Source organism: Oncorhynchus masou, unplaced genomic scaffold (genome assembly GCF_036934945.1).
Source record: "Oncorhynchus masou masou isolate Uvic2021 unplaced genomic scaffold, UVic_Omas_1.1 unplaced_scaffold_617, whole genome shotgun sequence".
Taxonomy (NCBI): Eukaryota; Metazoa; Chordata; class Actinopteri; order Salmoniformes; family Salmonidae; genus Oncorhynchus; species Oncorhynchus masou.
This window is the reverse complement of record NW_027012598.1, coordinates 275,938-299,167: the sequence shown is the minus strand read 5'-3', so window position 1 is coordinate 299,167 and position 23,230 is coordinate 275,938. Positions and strand designations below refer to the sequence as shown.

General features: G+C 44.9%; 1 pseudogene; it reads right to left on the bottom strand.

The window, feature by feature from the left end:
• Nucleotides 1-904: 904 nt before the first annotated feature.
• LOC135536432 (armadillo repeat-containing protein 1-like) lies at nucleotides 905-12,617 on the bottom strand (annotated as a pseudogene).
• Between the last annotated feature and the right edge of the window lie 10,613 nt (nucleotides 12,618-23,230).

The following is a 23,230-nucleotide window of genomic DNA, read 5'->3' as shown; positions in this document are numbered from 1 at the left end:
CTCTGATCTGGAGGACTCACTAAACAGAGAACATCCCTGGTCATCCCTACTGCCTCTGATCTGGAGGACTCACTAATCAAGAGAACATCTCTGGGCATCCCTACTGCCTCGGATCTGGAGGACTCACTAATCAAGAGAACATCTCTGGTCATCCCTACTGCCTCTGATCTGGAGGACTCACTAAACAGAGAACATCTCTGGTCATCTCTACTGCCTCTGATCTGGAGGACTCACTAAACAGAGAACATCCCTGGTCATCCCTACTGCCTCTGATCTGGAGGACTCACTAATCAAGAGAACATCTCTGGTCATCCCTACTGCCTCGGATCTGGAGGACTCACTAATCAAGAGAACATCTCTGGTCATCCCTACTGCCTCTGATCTGGAGGACTCACTAAACAGAGAACATCTCTGGTCATCTCTACTGCCTCTGATCTGGAGGACTCACTAAACAGAGAACATCCCTGGTCATCCCTACTGCCTCTGATCTGGAGGACTCACTAAACAGAGAACATCCCTACTGCCTCTGATCTGGAGGACTCACTAAACAGAGAACATCCCTGGTCATCACTACTGCCTCTGATCTGGAGGACTCACTAAACAGAGAACATCCTGGTCATCACTACTGCCTCTGATCTGGAGGACTCACAAAGCTTTGTTTGTAAATGATGTCTGAGTGTTGGAGCACCCTTGGCTATCTGTAAATTAAAATGTCAAAAGCAAATATTGCCGTCTGATTTGCTTAATATAAGGAATTTGAAGTATTTCATTATTTTATTTTTGAAACTTAAGTATATGGGGTGGCAGGGTAGCCTAGTGGTTAGAGCGTTGAACTAGTGACCGGAAGGTTGCAAGTTCAAACCCCGAGCTGACAAGGTACAAATCTGTCATTCTGCCCCTGAACAGACAGTTAACCCATTGTTCCTAGGCCGTCATTGAAAATAAGAATTTGTTCTTAACTGACTTGCCTGGTTAAATAAAGGTAAATATATATTTAAAACCAAATACTTTGACGTTTACTCAAGTAGTATTTTACTGACTTTTACTTGAGTCATTTTCTATTAAACTATCTTTACTTTTTACACCACTGGTCACATCCTGTTTCGCTCTGTCCCCTCGTTTACACCTACAGCCAATATTTACACCTACAGCCAATGTTTACACCTACAGCCAATGTTTACACCTACAGCCAATATTTACACCTACAGCCAATGTTTACACCTACAGCCAATGTTTACACCTACAGCCAATGTTTACACCTACAGCCAATATTTACACCTACAGCCAATGTTTACACCTACAGCCAATGTTTACACCTAGAGCCAATGTTTACACCTACAGCCAATATTTACACCTACAGCCAATGTTTACACCTACAGCCAATGTTTACACCTACAGCCAATATTTACACCTACAGCCAATGTTTACACCTACAGCCAATGTTTACAGCCAATGTTTACACCTACAGCCAATGTTTACAGCCAATGTTTACACCTACAGCCAATGTTTACACCTACAGCCAATGTTTACACCTACAGCCAATGTTTACAGCCAATGTTTACACCTACAGCCAATGTTTACACCTACAGCCAATGTTTACACCTACAGCCAATGTTTACAGCCAATGTTTACACCTACAGCCAATGTTTACAGCCAATGTTTACACCTACAGCCAATGTTTACACCTACAGCCAATGTTTACAGCCAATGTTTACACCTACAGCCAATGTTTACACCTACAGCCAATGTTTACACCTACAGCCAATGTTTACACCTACAGCCAATGCTTTTAAATCCATGACGGGGAGTGACACTTCAGGAGATGTGTTGAGAATTAGGATGCAGCCATAGTGTACACTTCAGGAGATGTGTTGTAGAATTAGGATGCAGCCATAGTGTACACTTCAGGAGATGTGTTGAGAATTGGGATGCAGCCACACGGGGGCAGTTCCGCTGTGTTCCCAGTTCAGGTTTCCCCTGTGAGAACAGCCATGCCGGCTCCTGAGGGCCCAGTTTCACCAGTAGAAGGATCTGCTGAGGAAAGTGGCTGCTGAGCCGAGCCAGCTGCCAGAGGTGTTGTCCTTGGCTGCGGTACGGGACACGGCGCGGTCCATCTCGCTCTCGGGACTCTCGTCCTCTGGGAGGTAGTCTGGTATTGATACGTTCTCCTCCCTCACATTACCACCACACACACTGAGGGGGAGCAGGACCTGGGAGGAGGAGAGAAGATAGGTGAGAAGAGGAGGGAGAAGAAAAGAGGAGGGAGGAGAAAAGAGGAGGGAGGAGAAAAGAGGAGGGAGGAGAAAAGAGGAGGGAGGAGAAAAGAGGGGGAGGAGAAAAGAGGAGGGAGGAGAAAAGAGGAGGGAGGAGAAAAGAGGAGGGAGGAGAAAGAGGGGGGAGGAGAAAGAGGAGCGAGGAGAAAAGAGGAGCGAGAAGAAAAGAGGAGGGAGAAGAAAAGAGGAGGGAGGAGAAAAGAGGGGGGAGGAGAAAAGAGGAGCGAGAAGAAAAGAGGGGGGAGAAGAAAAGAGGAGGGAGGAGAAAAGAGGGGGGAGGAGAAAAGAGGAGGTAGAAGAAAAGAGGGAGAAGAAAAGAGGATGGAGAAGAAAAGAGGATGGAGAAGAAAAGAGGGGGGAGGAGAAAAGAGGAGCGAGGAGAAAAGAGGAGGGAGAAGAAAAGAGGGGGGAGGAGAAAAGAGGAGCGAGGAGAAAGAGGGGGAGGAGAAAGAGGGGGAGGAGAAGAGAGGGGGAGGAGAAAGAGGAGCGAGAAGAAAAGAGGGGGAGAAGAAAGAGGAGGAGGAGAAAGAGGGGGAGGAGAAAAGAGGGGGAGGAGAAAGAGGAGGTAGAAGAAAAGGGAGAAGAAAAGAGGATGGAGAAGAAAAGAGGATGGAGAAGAAAAGAGGGCGAGAAGAAAGAGGGGAGAAGAAAAGAGGGGGAGGAGAAAGAGGAGGGAGGAGAAAGAGGGAGGGAGGAGAAAAGAGGAGGAGGAGAAAAGAGGAGGGAGAAGAAAGAGGGGGAGGAGAAAGAGAGGAGGGAGGAGAAAGAGGAGGGAGAAGAAAAGAGGAGGGAGAAGAAAAGAGGAGCGAGAAGAAAAGGGGGGGAGGAGAAAAGGAGGGAGGAGAAAGAGGAGGGAGAAGAAAGGGAGGAGAAGAGAAAAGGAGGGAGGAGAAAGGAGAGAAGAAAGAGAGGGGGGAGGAGAAAAGAGGAGGTAGAAGAAAAGAGGAGGGAGGAGAAAAGAGGGGGGAGGAGAAAAGAGGAGGTAGAAGAAAAGAGGAGGTAGAAGAAAAGAGGGAGAAGAAAAGAGGATGGAGAAGAAAAGAGGATGGAGAAGAAAAGAGGAGCGAGAAGAAAAGAGGGGGGAGAAGAAAAGAGGGGGGAGGAGAAAAGAGGAGGGAGGAGAAAAGAGGAGGGAGGAGAAAAGAGGAGGGAGGAGAAAAGAGGAGGGAGGAGAAAAGAGGAGGGAGGAGAAAAGAGGAGGGAGAAGAAAAGAGGAGGGAGAAGAAAGAGGGCGAGAAGAAAAGAGGGGGAGGAGAAAAGGAGGGAGGAGGAGAAAGAGGAGGGAGAAGAAAAGAGGAGGGAGAAGAAAAGAGGAGGGAGGAGAAAAGAGGAGGGAGAAGAAAAGAGGGGGGAGGAGAAAAGAGGAGGTAGAAGAAAAGAGGAGGGAGAAGAAAAGAGAGAGAGAGAAGAGAGGGGGAGGAGAAAAGGGGGAGGAGAAAGAGGGAGGGAGAAGAAAGAGGAGGGAGGAGAGATGGGGGGAGAAGAAAAGAGGGGGGAGAAGAAAAGAGGAGGGAGGAGAAAAGAGGAGGGAGGAGAGATGGGGAGGGAGGAGAAAGAGAGGGGGAGGAGAAAAGAGGGAGGAGAAAGAGGGGGAGGAGAGATGGGAGGGAGGAGAAAAGAGGGGGGGGAGGAGAGATGGGGAGGGAGGAGGAGAAAGAGGGGGGGGGGGAGGGAGGAGAGAGGAGAAGAGAGGAGGGAGGAGAGAATAGGAAGGAGGATAGAAGAGGGAGAGAAGGGGAGGGGGATAGAAGAGGAGGGAGGAGAGAAGGGGACGGGGGAGAAGAGAGAGGGGGGAGGGGAGAGAAGGGGAAGGAGGAGAAGAGAAGGGGAAGGAGGAGAAGAGAGAAGGGAGGGAGGAGAGAAGGGAGGAGAGAAGGGAGGGAGGGAGGAGAGAAGGGAGGAGAGGAGAGAGGGGAGAAGAGAGGGAAGGAGAGGAGAAGAGGAGAGAAAAGAGGGGGAGGAGAGAAGGGGGGAGGAGAGAAGAGGGGGGGAGGAGAGAAGAGGGGGGGAAAGGAGGGAGGAGAGGGAGAAAAGGCACACAGAAATTAACATGGAAGCTCAGGCCATTGTTCTTTCATTCTTTCCTGAGCCAAGTGTCTCACCTCCTCCCCAACTTCATTCCTCACCACCTGTTGGGCTGACAGCACCTTGGTAGCAGCGATGGCCGACGCCAGACTCTACAGGGAGAGATGGACACTATTAAATTACAACACTTTAACCAATGGGCTAATCTGTGTGTCTAGCTGTGCAGGCAGGGTGTGTGTGTGTGTGTGTGTGTGTGTGTGTGTGTGTGTGTGTGTGTGTGTGTGTGTGTGTGTGTGTGTAATAGAGACAGATGTCGGGACAGACGGACGGGGAGAGAGAGAGAGACGGGGAGAGAGAGAGACGGGGAGAGAGAGACGGGGAGAGAGAGAGAGAGGCAGACGGGGAGAGAGAGAGAGAGAGAGAGGCAGATGGAGAGAGAGAGAGAGAGGCAGACGGAGAGAGAGAGAGAGAGAGAGAGAGGCAGACGGAGAGAGAGAGAGGCAGACGGAGAGAGAGAGGCAGACGGAGAGAGAGAGGCAGACGGAGAGAGAGAGGCAGACGGAGAGAGAGAGGCAGACGGAGAGAGAGAGGCAGAGAGAGAGAGAGAGACGGCGAGAGAGACAGACAGACAGAGAGAGACAGACAGAGAGACAGACAGAGAGACAGAGACAGAGAGACAGACAGATGGAGTTACTTCAGTGGGCAGGTCAGAGCGGATGCGAACGGTGCATCTCTTTGAAGCCATCTGGAAGGTGAAGCTGATCACTCCTTTCACCTTCAGCAGAGCCTCCTCACACACCTCGCTGGGCCTGGACAACACACAGTCAGTTGGTGTACAGCAGGGTTTCTGGAAGCCGGTAAACCATGGCTTTTATAACCGATAAACTCCATGAAAATCCAATAAATAAAATTGTTGCCGGAAAAATTGTCTGGGAGAAGAAAAAAGTTCACTGCAAAATAATGATTTTTTAATTGATGGAAATACCCATCGAAGTCAAAGGCAAATATACTTCATAAGCTAATAAATCCTTGGACATTAGTGTTGGGTGTGTGTTTCTATTCCTACTCACGCAGCAGACAGAGGTTCTCATAAGGGACTTCAGCTAAGTGAACCCTGACTGGACAGAAGACTTCAGCTAAGTGAACCCTGACTGGACAGAAGACTTCAGCTAAGTGAACCCTGACTGGCCAGAAGACAGAGGTCTTCAGCTAAGTGAACCCTGACTGGACAGAAGACAGAGGACTTCAGCTAAGTGAACCCTGACTGGACAGAAGACTTCAGCTAAGTGAACCCTGACTGGACAGAAGACTTCAGCTAAGTGAACCCTGACTGGCCAGAAGACAGAGGTCTTCAGCTAAATGAACCCTGACTGGCCAGAAGACAGAAGACTTCAGCTACGTGAACCCTGATTGGCCAGAAGACAGAAGACTTCAGCTAAGTGAACCCTGACCAATCACAAGTCAGCCCACTGTCTATAGTAGGAAACAGTTATCAATCACTAGTCAGCCCACTGTCTATAGTAGGACACAGTTACCAATCACTAGTCAGCCCACTGTCTATAGTAGGACAGTTATCAATCACTAGTCAGCCCACTGTCTATAGTAGAAAACAGTTATCAATCACTAGTCAGCCCACTGTCTATAGTAGGACACAGAGTGGTTATCAATCACTAGTCAGCCCACTGTCTATAGTAGGACAGTTATCAATCACTAGTCAGCCCACAGTCTATAGTAGGACACAGAGTGGTTATCAATCACTAGTCAGCCCACTGTCTATAGTAGGACACAGAGTGGTTATCAATCACTAGTCAGCCCACTGTCTATAGTAGGACACAGAGTGGTTATCAATCACTAGTCAGCCCACTGTCTATAGTAGGACACAGAGTGGTTATCAATCACTAGTCAGCCCACAGTCTATAGTAGGACACAGAGTGGTTATCAATCACTAGTCAGCCCACTGTCTATAGTAGGACACAGTTATCAATCACTAGTCAGCCCACTGTCTATAGTAGAAAACAGTTATCAATCACTAGTCAGCCCACTGTCTATAGTAGGACAGTTATCAATCACTAGTCAGCACACTGTCTATAGTAGGAAACAGTTATCAATCACTAGTCCGCCCACAGTCTATAGTAGGAAACAGTTATCAATCACTAGTCAGCCCACTGTCTATAGTAGGACACAGAGTGGTTATCAATCACTAGTCAGCCCACTGTCTATAGTAGGACACAGAGTGGTTATCAATCACTAGTCAGCCCACTGTCTATAGTAGGACACAGTTATCAATCACTAGTCAGCCCACTGTCTATAGTAGGACAGTTATCAATCACTAGTCAGCCCACTGTCTATAGTAGGACAGTTATCAATCACTAGTCAGCCCACTGTCTATAGTAGAAAACAGTTATCAATCACTCCGCCCAGTCTATAGTAGGACACAGTTATCAATCACTATTCAGCCCACAGTCTATAGTAGGACACAGAGTGGTTATCAATCACTAGTCAGCCCACTGTCTATAGTAGGACACAGTTATCAATCACTAGTCAGCCCACTGTCTATAGTAGGACAGTTATCAATCACTAGTCAGCCCACTGTCTATAGTAGGACAGTTATCAATCACTAGTCAGCCCACTGTCTATAGTAGAAAACAGTTATCAATCACTAGTCCGCCCAGTCTATAGTAGGACACAGTTATCAATCACTATTCAGCCCACAGTCTATAGTAGGACACAGAGTGGTTATCAATCACTAGTCAGCCCACTGTCTATAGTAGGACACAGTTATCAATCACTATTCAGCCCACTGTCTATAGTAGGACACAGAGTGGTTATCAATCACTAGTCAGCCCACTGTCTATAGTAGGACACAGTTATCAATCACTAGTCAGCCCACTGTCTATAGTAGAAAACAGTTATCAATCACTAGTCAGCCCACTGTCTATAGTAGGACAGTTATCAATCACTAGTCAGCACACTGTCTATAGTAGGAAACAGTTATCAATCACTAGTCCGCCCACAGTCTATAGTAGGAAACAGTTATCAATCACTAGTCAGCCCACTGTCTATAGTAGGACACAGAGTGGTTATCAATCACTAGTCAGCCCACTGTCTATAGTAGGACACAGAGTGGTTATCAATCACTAGTCAGCCCACTGTCTATAGTAGGACACAGTTATCAATCACTAGTCAGCCCACTGTCTATAGTAGGACAGTTATCAATCACTAGTCAGCCCACTGTCTATAGTAGGACAGTTATCAATCACTAGTCAGCCCACTGTCTATAGTAGAAAACAGTTATCAATCACTAGTCCGCCCAGTCTATAGTAGGACACAGTTATCAATCACTATTCAGCCCACAGTCTATAGTAGGACACAGAGTGGTTATCAATCACTAGTCAGCCCACTGTCTATAGTAGGACACAGTTATCAATCACTATTCAGCCCACAGTCTATAGTAGGACACAGAGTGGTTATCAATCACTAGTCAGCCCACTGTCTATAGTAGGACACAGAGTGGTTATCAATCACTAGTCAGCCCACTGTCTATAGTAGGACACAGAGTGGTTATCAATCACTAGTCAGCCCACTGTCTATAGTAGGACACAGAGTGGTTATCAATCACTAGTCAGCCCACTGTCTATAGTAGGACACAGAGTGGTTATCAATCACTAGTCAGCCCACTGTCTATAGTAGGACACAGAGTGGTTATCAATCACTAGTCAGCCCACAGTCTATAGTAGGACACAGAGTGGTTATCAATCACTAGTCAGCCCACTGTCTATAGTAGGACACAGTTATCAATCACTAGTCAGCCCACTGTCTATAGTAGGACACAGTTATCAATCACTAGTCAGCCCACTGTCTATAGTAGGACACAGTTATCAATCACTAGTCAGCCCACTGTCTATAGTAGGACAGTTATCAATCACTAGTCAGCCCACTGTCTATAGTAGGATACAGTTATCAATCACTAGTCAGCCCACTGTCTATAGTAGGACACAGTTACCAATCACTAGTCAGCCCACTGTCTATAGTAGGACACAGAGTGGTTATCAATCACTAGTCAGCCCACAGTCTATAGTAGGACACAGAGTGGTTATCAATCACTAGTCAGCCCACTGTCTATAGTAGGACACAGAGTGGTTATCAATCACTAGTCAGCCCACTGTCTATAGTAGGACACAGAGTGGTTATCAATCACTAGTCAGCCCACAGTCTATAGTAGGACACAGAGTGGTTATCAATCACTAGTCAGCCCACTGTCTATAGTAGGACACAGAGTGGTTATCAATCACTAGTCAGCCCACTGTCTATAGTAGGACACAGAGTGGTTATCAATCACTAGTCAGCCCACTGTCTATAGTAGGACACAGAGTGGTTATCAATCACTAGTCAGCCCACTGTCTATAGTAGGACACAGAGTGGTTATCAATCACTAGTCAGCCCACTGTCTATAGTAGGACACAGTTATCAATCACTAGTCAGCCCACAGTCTATAGTAGAAAACAGTTATCAATCACTAGTCAGCCCACTGTCTATAGTAGGATACAGTTATCAATCACTATTCAGCCCACTGTCTATAGTAGGACACAGTTATCAATCACTAGTCAGCCCACAGTCTATAGTAGAAAACAGTTATCAATCACTAGTCAGCCCACTGTCTATAGTAGGACACAGTTACCAATCACTAGTCAGCCCACTGTCTATAGTAGGACACAGAGTGGTTATCAATCACTAGTCAGCCCACAGTCTATAGTAGGACACAGAGTGGTTATCAATCACTAGTCAGCCCACTGTCTATAGTAGGACACAGTTATCAATCACTAGTCAGCCCACTGTCTATAGTAGGACACAGTTATCAATCACTAGTCAGCCCACTGTCTATAGTAGGACACAGTTATCAATCACTAGTCAGCCCACTGTCTATAGTAGGACAGTTATCAATCACTAGTCAGCCCACTGTCTATAGTAGGATACAGTTATCAATCACTAGTCAGCCCACTGTCTATAGTAGGACACAGTTACCAATCACTAGTCAGCCCACTGTCTATAGTAGGACACAGAGTGGTTATCAATCACTAGTCAGCCCACAGTCTATAGTAGGACACAGAGTGGTTATCAATCACTAGTCAGCCCACTGTCTATAGTAGGACACAGAGTGGTTATCAATCACTAGTCAGCCCACTGTCTATAGTAGGACACAGAGTGGTTATCAATCACTAGTCAGCCCACAGTCTATAGTAGGACACAGAGTGGTTATCAATCACTAGTCAGCCCACTGTCTATAGTAGGACACAGAGTGGTTATCAATCACTAGTCAGCCCACTGTCTATAGTAGGACACAGAGTGGTTATCAATCACTAGTCAGCCCACTGTCTATAGTAGGACACAGAGTGGTTATCAATCACTAGTCAGCCCACTGTCTATAGTAGGACACAGAGTGGTTATCAATCACTAGTCAGCCCACTGTCTATAGTAGGACACAGTTATCAATCACTAGTCAGCCCACAGTCTATAGTAGAAAACAGTTATCAATCACTAGTCAGCCCACTGTCTATAGTAGGATACAGTTATCAATCACTATTCAGCCCACTGTCTATAGTAGGACACAGTTATCAATCACTAGTCAGCCCACAGTCTATAGTAGAAAACAGTTATCAATCACTAGTCAGCCCACTGTCTATAGTAGAAAACAGTTATCAATCACTAGTCAGCCCACTGTCTATAGTAGGACACAGTTATCAATCACTAGTCAGCCCACTGTCTATAGTAGGACACAGAGTGGTTATCAATCACTAGTCAGCCCACAGTCTATAGTAGGACACAGTTATCAATCACTAGTCAGCCCACTGTCTATAGTAGGACACAGAGTGGTTATCAATAACCCACGTATATCACAATTGACAGGTAGGGGGGCTCCTGTTTGGAGCTCCACTCACACAAAACATTTGATTGGTTTGATAGTAACAATCGTCACTCGTTTCTATTTAGACTCCATCACTAGACCCCTTTTTAGCATTTGATGTCTTCACTATTATTCTACAATGTAGAAAATAGTCAAAATAAAGAAAAACCCTGGAAGGAGTAGGTGCGTTTCAAACTTTTGACTGGAACGGTATATATACACTCACAGTGCTGTCCAGGCCTTGGATGTGCAGAGTGACAGACTTGTTCTTCCCTTTGGAGGAGTTGAGGAAGAACTGGGGTTTGTTTCTCCTCCTCTCTTTCTCTGGGCTGGGCGGGGCTGGGGTGGGCGGGGCACTCAGGATTCCATACACCTCCCGCGACAGGGTATTGATGTCATCACACAAACCACTCCTACAAGAGACAGGGCCAGGATGTCAGATGACCTGGCTATATACAGGAAGTACCAGATAATACCATGGCTATATACAGGAAGTACCAGATAATAACATGGCTATATACAGGAAGTACCAGATAATAACATGACTATTTACAGGGAGTACCAGGTAATAACATGGCTATATACAGGAAGTACCAGATAATAACATGACTATTTACAGGAAGTACCAGATAATAATGTGACTATTTACAGGGAGTACCAGGTAATAACATGGCTATATACAGGAGTACCAGTACCGAGCTGATGTGCAGGGGTACAAGGTAATTGCGGTAGCTATGTACATATAGGTAGGGTTAAAGTTACTAGGCAACAGGATAGATAAGACAATAGCAGCAGCGTATGTTATGTGTGTGTGTTGTCGGTGTAAGTATGTGAGAGTGTGTACAGTCCAGTGCGTGTGTTTAGAGTCAGTGCCAGAGAGTTACTACAAAAAGAAACAGGACCAAGAGAGGAGTAGGATTCATTGAAAACATTAATTTGCCCAGTTGATTGATGCACATTGTTGCAATTCACAATTGTGATGCCAAAGCCATAGGTAGACAGTTTTTTTTACACACATACACACTGTTAAACAGGGACCTGAGAGAGTGGACTGACCTCTCCATCAGGTTCACCAGGCTGACCATCATGCCCAGTTCATTCTTCATAGTGGTGACGTTCAGGGCCACTCTGCCAGGTAGCGCATAGTCTGAGAGGAGAGATTACAAATCAGAAAGAGACACTACTACATCCTGTTCCCAAGTTTCAGGGGGATGTTGAGTGTCACCTTCATGTTGGCATTGTTTTTGAATGTGTATTGTCTGGTTAGATTTAGCCTCGGTCATCCAGGCTTCCTTTCCTCAAAGAGACAAGACTTGGAAGGATGGCCAGCGTGAGACAATTATATTAGAAGGAACTGCTTTGTATACTGTTGTGTTTTTTGTTTGTTTCTTCTTGTGGATTTTTTTTTTACCGTTTCCAAGGAGCTTTAAAACAAATCCAGCTCATTCTGCAGCTGTAACCTATTAGTCATATAGTGATTTATGGGATCTCTGTTTTTGTCTGTTCTGTAGCTCGGGGCCAGTAGCAGGTTAAACCGACCTGCAGGGTGGCGAACAGCACTTGCGGGTCCTGGTGGTCCAGGAAGAGAACCAGGCCGGGGGAGACAGCCCTGGTCCTGAACTATTGCCTCCCGGTTCTGGGGCTCCGACGCCAGGTCCCGGAGCTGGGTCACCACAGACAGAGCATCCATCATCTTAGTTCATCTAACTTACCGAGTCTCTACAGGCAGAGAAAGGCGTAGTGAGATAAGATGTATAATTAGACACAGTAGATGTATTGAAAAGGGCAGGTGGATGATGCTAACAACACACACACTCTCGTCACTGCCTTGCTTGGCCTCACTAACGATACTGTGTATGTCGAGCTAGCTAACGTTATCTAGGGTTTGTTGCTAGCCAGCTAAGCTAACGTTATCTAGGGTTTATTGCTGGCCAGCTAAGCTAACGTTATCCAGGGTTTGTTGCTAGCCAGCTAAGCTAACGTTATCCAGGGTTTGTTGCTAGCCAGCTAAGCTAACGTTATCCAGGGTTTGTTGCTACCCAGCTAGCTAAACGTAAAATACGTAAAAACGACGAAAAAATACAATGAATGAATTGAGTAGTTAACGTTAATGTCATGAAACACATATCTATATAGATTAGCAAAACAAGTTAGTTAACTTAGCTAGCTAATAACTTATTTGGCTGAAAACTAACTTCACTAATATCCATGTTTTTTTTGTTGCTGAAATTAAGGTAAGTTAGTTTTTAACTTTTCTTTTACCTCAATATATATTTCGATCAACTATTACAAATTCCGTTAAAAGTCGGGAACTAAAACCGCCAAGATTTGAAACGTCTTACCGCGAGACAAACCGGCTCGTGCACACAGACAAAACAACGATTTTGTGGAAAGAGGGAAGCCTCATTAGTCGAACAGCTTCTGTCACGTTGCATGGTGAGCCCTTCTGATTGGCGTATATTTTTTTTATTCCAATTGAAATGTCCAATCACGGCACGTTTTGCTGAGCACGGGCTATTTCAGTTCGCCTGGATAATTTTATTTCACGATTTCTTTGCTACGTTTTGGTCACATTTCTAAATTAACCATGTGGTAAGAGAAGATGATCAACCTTATTCATAGTATACAGTTTATACATCTAATATTTGCCAATATTGAGTCCATACTAGCTGACTAGTTTATCAGTCTACCTACCGCCATCTGATAAATGTGTTTTGATGATGCAGTGTTTTAGAATACTGCAATAGGCGAATTTGTTTTGTATGGGCCGGTACCCCGGTTCAGTGGCGATAATATTTAAGGAGCAATAGAATGGTCTAAATTCTAAAATGTATTAACTCCGCTCACCCATGGCACCGGAACATGGAAAACGAACTCGCGTGATGCTTCAGTCGTCACCTTTTTTATTTGATTATTAAAATATATTTTGTGCAAGATTTTAAAGTTAATTTATTTTACTTTATTTGATATACAAAATGTGTGAGTGAGCAACCAAGCGTTCTTCCATCCAATTTCAGTAATATATGCATTCCAGAGGAATTTCCCTCTTGGAGGGATCTTGTTGTTGGAGTTAAAGTTATTTTATTAATGTGTTATTACATTTCTTATCCAGCAGGGGACAACCTTCTAACAAATTGTGCATCTATCTTGACATGTTCTCAAAAATCATTAATTTAGTAGTTTAATTGAGTAAGTCCTGGAGGTATTGTTTTGGATATAGTATCACATTCTTTATCATGTATTGGGAAGTTGTGCTTCTAAGAACTTTCTCTAAGAGAATATATTTTATTCTTTATCAAATAATTGAAGCACAAATATAATATTTCTTTCAAACCACTTAGGGAAGAACAAAGACTTGTTTTTAACAACAATATATTTGTTGTTCCACAGAAGTGTTTTGTGTTGGGAGAAGTTATGGACATAATATAGTTTCCAGGCTAAAAGGGCTTGTTCATGAAATTGGGACAGTTTGATAGGTAATTTTGATGGAGAATATAACACAATTTCCTAAAAAATATGACAGGGAATGAAGTACCATAAAGATCCAGAGTTAAACATATTCTTTTTATCCAGTTTACTTTAAAGTTATTATTGATATCAATGAACTCTAGTACGTCTATCCCACCATCAGCTATGTGGTTTGATATCACAGACTTCTTCAATTTGTGTTGTATATTTTCCCATATAAAGTCTAGGAAAGTGTTGTTGATATCCTTGCTGGTTTGATCAGCTACACATAGGGATGGAGCAGGGTAGACAAAATGTGACAGACAGTTAAAACCCTTCCAATAATAGAGAGGTCACACTAGAGACAGTTATTAAAGATGTTTTCTGCTTACTTTCATCTCTGAGTGAAATTTAGATGTTGACGGACAATATCTTTTTTTCGCCATGTGCACCTCTAAATATGTCACATGATCTTTCACTGGAATATTCTCAATAGATTGGTCATTTGAGTTACATATTGGCAATATTTCTCACTTATTTAAGTTCCAGACCAGAAACAGAAGACATTGATTGGGTAATATTATGTCCAATAGCAACTTGATCCTTGTCTTTTAGAAACAGAAATGTATCGTCTGTTATCTGAGATATCTTTATTTATTTTCCAAATATTGAAATACCTCTTTTATGCAGGGCTGAAAGCTGAAATAGGGCAATCCTGGCGTACTCTACAATGAATGTATTAGGAACATGTGTTGTATCAAAGGCTTTACAAAAGTGGAGGAATAAATGAATAGCCTTGGATTCAATTGAATCAGCGTTATCAATCAAGTCTAAAACGAAACCTAATGTCACAGCTGATGTGGCGACCTTACATGAAACCAGTTTGGGGTTCATTAATAAGGTGGGTTAGGCCCATTTTAACTCTGTGAGCATATGGTAAAGTTTATAATCTGTATTTAATAATCTAATAGGTCTCTGTATTTGTATTTATTGTGGATCCCCATTAGTTCCTGCCAAGGCAGCAGCTACTCTTCCTGGGGTTTATTATTAATCCCCATTAGTTCCTGCCAAGGCAGCAGCTACTCTTCCTGGGGTTTATTATGGATCCCCATTAGTTCCTGCCAAGGCAGCAGCTACTCTTCCTGGGGTTTATTATGGATCCCCATTAGTTCCTGCCAAGGCAGCAGCTACTCTTCCTGGGGTTTATTATGGATCCCCATTAGTTCCTGCCAAGGCAACAGCTACTCTTCCTGGGGGTTATTGTGGATCCCCATTAGTTCCTGCCAAGGCAGCAGCTATTCTTCCTGGGGTCCATCAAAATTAAGGCAGTTATAAATTTTTTTTTAAATTATAATATATTCATATATAATACATATTTTACAACATATTAAGTGTGTGCCCTCAGGCCCCTACTCTACTACCACATATCTACAACACAAAATCCATGTGTGTACATGTCTATGTTATCGTGTGTTTGAATGCATGTGTCTGTGCCTATGTGTGTGTCTCTTCACAGTCCATGCTGTTCCATGAGGTGTATTTCTGACCTGTTTTTAAATCTGATTCTACTGCTGCATCAGTTACCTGATGTGGAATAGAGTTCCATGTAGTGATGGCTCTATGTAGTACTGTGGAATAGAGTTCCATGTAGTCATGTCTCTATGTAGTACTGTGGAATAGAGTTCCATGTAGTCATGGCTCTATGTAGTACTGTGGAATAGAGTTCCATGTAGTCATGGCTCTATGTAGTACTGTGGAATAGAGTTCCATGTAGTCATGTCTCTATGTAGTACTGTGGAATATAGTTCCATGTAGTCATGGCTCTATGTAGTACTGTGGAATAGAGTTCCATGTAGTCATGGCTATATGTAGTACTGTACACCTCCCATAGTCTGTTCTGGACTTGGGGACTGTGAAGAGACCTCTGGTGGCATGTCTAGTGGGGTATGTATGGGTGTCTGAGCTGTGTGTTAGTAGTTTAAACAGACTTCTGGTGGCATGTCTTGTGGGGTATGTATGGGTGTCTGAGCTGTGTGCTAGTAGTTTAAACAGACCTCTGGTGACATGTCTTGTGGGGTATGTATGGGTGTCTGAGCTGTGTGCTAGTAGTTTAAACAGACCTCTGGTGGCATGTCTTGTGGGGTATGTATGGGTGTTTGAGCTGTGTGTTAGTAGTTTAAACAGACCTCTGGTGACATGTCTTGTGGGGTATGTATGGGTGTCGGAGCTGTGTGCCAAAAGTTCAAACATAACTTTTGATAGTAAAGAAATAACCCCTTGTTTCATTGTAGTAATAATCTCACCGTTAGCTCGTCATTCTTGGAACATGTTGAATACTGGTCCCTCTAAATGTTCCCAAAACTGTAAATACAATTCCACAGAAAGACCATCTGTCCCAGGTCCTTCTTCATAGATTTAAGAGCATCTCTGATCTCTACCACAGAAAACTCATCTTCCCATATGGACTTGAACTCATCAGAAATATTTTGAACATCAACATGGACATAGGGGGAGGTCCAACATGGACATAAGGGGAGGTCCAACATGGACATAAGGGGTTCCAACATGGACATAGGGGGAGGTCCAACATGGACATAGGGGGAGGTCCAACATGGACATAAGGGGGTTCCAACATGGACATAGGGGGAGGTCCAACATGGACATAGGGGGAGGTCCAACATGGACATAGGGGGAGGTCCAACATGGACATAAGGGGAGGTCCAACATGGACATAAGGGGAGGTCCAACATGGACATAGGGGAGGTCCAACATGGACATAGGGGAGGTCCAACATGGACATAAGGGGGTTCCAACATGGACATAGGGGAGGTCCAACATGGACATAAGGGGAGGTCCAACATGGACATAAGGGGGTTCCAACATGGACATAGGGGGAGGTCCAACATGGACATAGGGGGAGGTCCAACATGGACATAAGGGGGTTCCAACATGGACATAGGGGGAGGTCCAACATGGACATAAGGGGAGGTCCAACATGGACATAAGGGGGTTCCAACATGGACATAGGGGGAGGTCCAACATGGACATAGGGGAGGTCCAACATGGACATAAGGGGGTTCCAACATGGACATAGGGGAGGTCCAACATGGACATGGGGAGGTCCAACATGGACATAAGGGGTTCAACATGGACATAGGGGAGGTCCAACATGGACATAAGGGGAGGTCCAACATGGACATAAGGGAGGTCCAACATGGACATAAGGGAGGTCAACATCATAACATGTTCCCACCAGACATGCGTCGGAGCAGTAGGATTTGGTCCTGTACTGATGTTTCCGTCTATAATTAAAGTATCTATTCACTGCGCTGTGGTCCTGTACTGATGTTTCCGTCTATAATTAAAGTATCTATTCACTGTGCTGTGGTCCTGTGCAGATGTTTCCGTCTATAATTAAAATATTCACTGTGCTGTGGCCCTGTGCTGATGTTTCCGTCTATAATTAAAATATTCACTGTGCTGTGGTCTCCGCCACAGACGCTTTGCCTGTTTGATGGTTCGTAGTATTTTGTTTTAAACCGTCTGGATTTGTGTCCCTCTCCTTGAAAGGCGGCAGCACTAGCCTTAATCTCAGTGCTGATGTTGCCTGTAATCCATGGCTTCTGGTTGGGATATAAAAAATCCTACAATGTGATTTTCTGGATTTTTTTTCTCATTTTGTCTGTCATAGTTGAAGTGTACCTATGATGAAAATTACAGGCCTCTCTCATCTGGGGGTTGTGTGTGGGTTGTGTGTGTGGGTTGTGTGTGTGGGGGGTTGTGTGTGGGTTGTGTGTATGGGTTGTGTGTGTGGGTTGTGTTTGTCCAAAACAAATGGAAATTACTGCAGCTGTATATTTCACTTCTACCTCCTCTCTTCATCTTTCTCTTCTTTCTCTGTGTTTTTAGCGAAGTGACCACTAGATGTTGGTAGTACTGAGGTAAAGGACTGAGCTATGACACACAGTGACCACTAGATGGTGTACTGAGGTAAAGGACTGAGCTATGACACACAGTGACCACTAGATGGTGGTAGTACTGAGGTAAAGGACTGAGCTATGACACACAGTGACCACTAGATGGTGGTAGTACTGAGGTAAAGGACTGAGCTATGACACACAGTGACCACTAGATGTTGGTAGTACTGAGGTAAAGGACTGAGCTATGACACACAGTGACCACTAGATGGTGTTAGTACTGAGGTAAAGGACTGAGCTATGACACACAGTGACCACTAGATGGTGGTAGTACTGAGGTAAAGGAATGAGCTATGACACACAGTGACCACTAGATGGTGGTAGTACTGAGGTAAAGGACTGAGCTATGACACACAGTGACCACTAGATGGTGGTAGTACTGAGGTAAGGACTGAGCTATGAGACCATGAGATGGTGTACTGAGGTAAAGGACTGAGCTATGACACACAGTGACCACTAGATGGTGGTAGTACTGAGGTAAAGGACTGAGCTATGACACACAGTGACCACTAGATGGTGGTAGTACTGAGGTAAAGGACTGAGCTATGACACACAGTGACCACTAGATGGTGGTAGTATTGAGGTAAAGGACTGAGCTATGACACACAGTGAACACTAGATGGTGGTTGTACTGAGGTAAAGGACTGAGCTATGACACACAGTGACCACTAGATGGTGTACTGAGGTAAAGGACTGAGCTATGACACACAGTGACCACTAGATGGTGGTAGTACTGAGGTAAAGGACTGAGCTATGACACAAAGTGACCACTAGATGGTGGTAGTACTGAGGTAAAGGACTGAGCTATGAGACCACTAGATGGTGTACTGAGGTAAAGGACTGAGCTATGACACACAGTGACCACTAGATGGTGGTGTACTGAGGTAAAGGACTGAGCTATGACACACAGTGACCACTAGATGGTGGTGTACTGAGGTAAAGGACTGAGCTATGACACACAGTGACCACTAGATGGTGTTAGTACTGAGGTAAAGGACTGAGCTATGACACAAAGTGACCACTAGATGGTGGTAGTACTGAGGTAAAGGACTGAGCTATGACACACAGTGACCACTAGGTGGTGGTAGTACTGAGGTAAAGGACTGAGCTATGACACACAGTGACCACTAGGTGGTGGTAGTACTGAGGTAAAGGACTGAGCTATGACACACAGTGACCACTAGATGTTGGTAGTACTGAGGTAAAGGACTGAGCTATGACACACAGTGACCACTAGATGGTGTTAGTACTGGGGTAAAGGACTGAGCTATGACACACAGTGACCACCAGATGGTGGTAGTACTGAGGTAAAGGACTGAGCTATGACACACAGTGACCACTAGATGGTGGTAGTACTGAGGTAAAGGACTGAGCTATGACACACAGTGACCACTAGGTGGTGGTAGTACTGAGGTAAAGGACTGAGCTATGACACACAGTGACCACTAGATGGTGGTAGTACTGAGGTAAGGACTGAGCTATGAGACCATGAGATGGTGTACTGAGGTAAAGGACTGAGCTATGACACAAAGTGACCACTAGTTGGTGGTAGTACTGAGGTAAAGGACTGAGCTATGACACACAGTGACCACTAGATGGTGGTAGTACTGAGGTAAAGGACTGAGCTATGAGACCACTAGATGGTGTTATTACTGAGGTAAAGGACTGAGCTATGACACACAGTGACCACTAGATGGTGGTAGTATTGAGGTAAAGGACTGAGCTATGACACACAGTGAACACTAGATGGTGGTAGTACTGAGTTAAAGGACTGAGCTTTGAGACCACTAGATGGTGTTAGTACTGAGGTAAAGGACTGAGCTATGAGACCACTAGATGGTGTACTGAGGTAAAGGACTGAGCTATGACACACAGTGACCACTAGATGGTGGTACTACTGAGGTAAAGGACTGAGCTATGACACACAGTGACCACCAGCTGGTGGTAGTACTGAGGTAAAGGACTGAGCTATGACACACAGTGACCACCAGCTGGTGGTAGTACTGAGGTAAAGGACTGAGCTATGACACACAGTGACCACCAGATGGTGGTAGTACTGAGGTAAAGGACTGAGCTATGACACACAGTGACCACTAGATGGTGGTAGTACTGAGGTAAAGGACTGAGCTATGACACACAGTGACCACTAGATGGTGTTAGTACTGAGGTAAACGACTGAGCTATGACACACAGTGACCACTAGGTGGTGGTAGTACTGAGGTAAAGGACTGAGCTATGACACAAAGTGACCACTAGATGGTGGTAGTACTGAGGTAAAGGACTGAGCTATGACACAAAGTGACCACTAGATGGTGGTGTACTGAGGTAAGGACTGAGCTATGAGACCATGAGATGGTGTACTGAGGTAAAGGACTGAGCTATGACACAAAGTGACCACTAGTTGGTGGTAGTACTGAGGTAAAGGACTGAGCTATGACACACAGTGACCACTAGATGGTGGTAGTACTGAGGTAAAGGACTGAGCTATGACACACAGTGACCACTAGATGGTGGTAGTATTGAGGTAAAGGACTGAGCTATGACACACAGTGAACACTAGATGGTGTTAGTACTGAGGTAAAGGACTGAGCTATGACACACAGTGACCACTAGATGGTGGTAGTATTGAGGTAAAGGACTGAGCTATGACACACAGTGACCACTAGATGGTGTACTGAGGTAAAGGACTGAGCTATGAGACCACTAGATGGTGGTAGTACTGAGGTAAAGGACTGAGCTATGAGACCACTAGATGGTGGTAGTACTGAGGTAAAGGACTGAGCTATGACACAAAGTGACCACTAGATGGTGGTGTACTGAGGTAAAGGACTGAGCTATGACACAAAGTGACCACTAGATGGTGGTAGTACTGAGGTAAAGGACTGAGCTATGAGACCACTAGATGGTGTACTGAGGTAAAGGACTGAGCTATGACACACAGTGACCACTAGATGGTGTTAGTACTGAGGTAAAGGACTGAGCTATGACACAAAGTGACCACTAGATGGTGGTAGTACTGAGGTAAAGGACTGAGCTATGAGACCACTAGATGGTGTACTGAGGTAAAGGACTGAGCTATGACACAAAGTGACCACTAGATGGTGTTAGTACTGAGGTAAAGGACTGAGCTATGACACACAGTGACCACCAGATGGTGGTAGTACTGAGGTAAAGGACTGAGCTATGACACACAGTGACCACTAGATGGTGGTAGTACTGAGGTAAAGGACTGAGCTATGACACACAGTGACCACTAGATGTTGGTAGTACTGAGGTAAAGGACTGAGCTATGACACACAGTGACCACTAGATGGTGTTAGTACTGGGGTAAAGGACTGAGCTATGACACACAGTGACCACCAGATGGTGGTAGTACTGAGGTAAAGGACTGAGCTATGACACACAGTGACCACTAGATGGTGGTAGTACTGAGGTAAAGGACTGAGCTATGACACACAGTGACCACTAGGTGGTGGTAGTACTGAGGTAAAGGACTGAGCTATGACACACAGTGACCACTAGATGGTGGTAGTACTGAGGTAAGGACTGAGCTATGAGACCATGAGATGGTGTACTGAGGTAAAGGACTGAGCTATGACACAAAGTGACCACTAGTTGGTGGTAGTACTGAGGTAAAGGACTGAGCTATGACACACAGTGACCACTAGATGGTGGTAGTACTGAGGTAAAGGACTGAGCTATGAGACCACTAGATGGTGTTATTACTGAGGTAAAGTACTGAGCTATGACACACAGTGACCACTAGATGGTGGTAGTATTGAGGTAAAGGACTGAGCTATGACACACAGTGAACACTAGATGGTGGTAGTACTGAGTTAAAGGACTGAGCTTTGAGACCACTAGATGGTGTTAGTACTGAGGTAAAGGACTGAGCTATGACACACAGTGACCACTAGATGGTGGTAGTATTGAGGTAAAGGACTGAGCTATGACACACAGTGACCACTAGATGGTGTACTGAGGTAAAGGACTGAGCTATGACACACAGTGACCACTAGATGGTGGTAGTACTGAGGTAAGGACTGAGCTATGACACACAGTGACCACTAGATGGTGTTAGTACTGAGGTAAACGACTGAGCTATGACACACAGTGACCACTAGGTGGTGGTAGTACTGAGGTAAAGGACTGAGCTATGACACAAAGTGACCACTAGATGGTGGTAGTACTGAGGTAAAGGACTGAGCTATGACACAAAAGTGACCACTAGATGGTGGTGTACTGAGGTAAAGGACTGAGCTATGACACACAGTGACCACTAGGTGGTGGTAGTACTGAGGTAAAGGACTGAGCTATGACACACAGTGACCACCAGATGGTGGTAGTACTGAGGTAAAGGACTGAGCTATGACACACAGTGACCACTAGATGGTGGTAGTACTGAGGTAAAGGACTGAGCTATGACACACAGTGACCACTAGATGGTGTTAGTACTGAGGTAAACGACTGAGCTATGACACACAGTGACCACTAGGTGGTGGTAGTACTGAGGTAAAGGACTGAGCTATGACACAAAGTGACCACTAGATGGTGGTAGTACTGAGGTAAAGGACTGAGCTATGACACAAAGTGACCACTAGATGGTGGTGTACTGAGGTAAAGGACTGAGCTATGACACACAGTGACCACTAGGTGGTGGTAGTACTGAGGTAAAGGACTGAGCTATGACACACAGTGACCACTAGATGATGTTAGTACTGAGGTAAAGGACTGAGCTATGACACACAGTGACCATTAGGTGGTGGTAGTACTGAGGTAAAGGACTGAGCTATGACACACAGTGACCACTAGATGGTGGTAGTACTGAGGTAAAGGACTGAGCTATGACACACAGTGACCATTAGGTGGTGGTAGTACTGAGGTAAAGGACTGAGCTATGACACAAAGTGACCACTAGATGGTGGTAGTACTGAGGTAAAGGACTGAGCTTTGAGACCACTAGATGGTGTTAGTACTGAGGTAAAGGACTGAGCTATGACACACAGTGACCACCAGATGGTGGTAGTGCTGCATTTGATCATAGAAGACCCATTCGCTGCAGTATAGGTCCGCTCCATTGTCTGTCTGTGTGTGCCTGTCAGTGTGTGTGTGTACCTGTGTGTGTGTATGTGTGTGTGAGTATGCGTGTGTGTGTGTGGTAGGATATAATAATACTGGTTTTCCAGTATTACCCTGAATGGGGTTTTCCAGTACTACTCTGTTTTGGTAGGATGCTACTGGTTTTCCAGTACTACTCTGTTTTGGTAGGATGTAATGGGGTTTTCCAGTACTACCCTGTTTTGGTAGGATGTAATGGGGTTTTCCAGTACTACTCTCTTTTTGGTAAGATGTAATGGGGTTTTCCAGTACTACCCTGTTTTGTAGGATTCAATGGGGTTTTCAGTACTAATCTGTTTTGGTAGGATGTAATGGGGTTTTCCAGTACTACCCTGTTTTGGTAGGATGTAATGGGGTTTTCCAGTACTACTCTGTTTGGTAGGATGTAATGGGGTTTTCCAGTACTACCCTGTTTTGGTAGGATGTAATGGGGTTTTCCAGTACTACCCTGTTTTGGTAGGATGTAATGGGGTTTTCCAGTACTACCC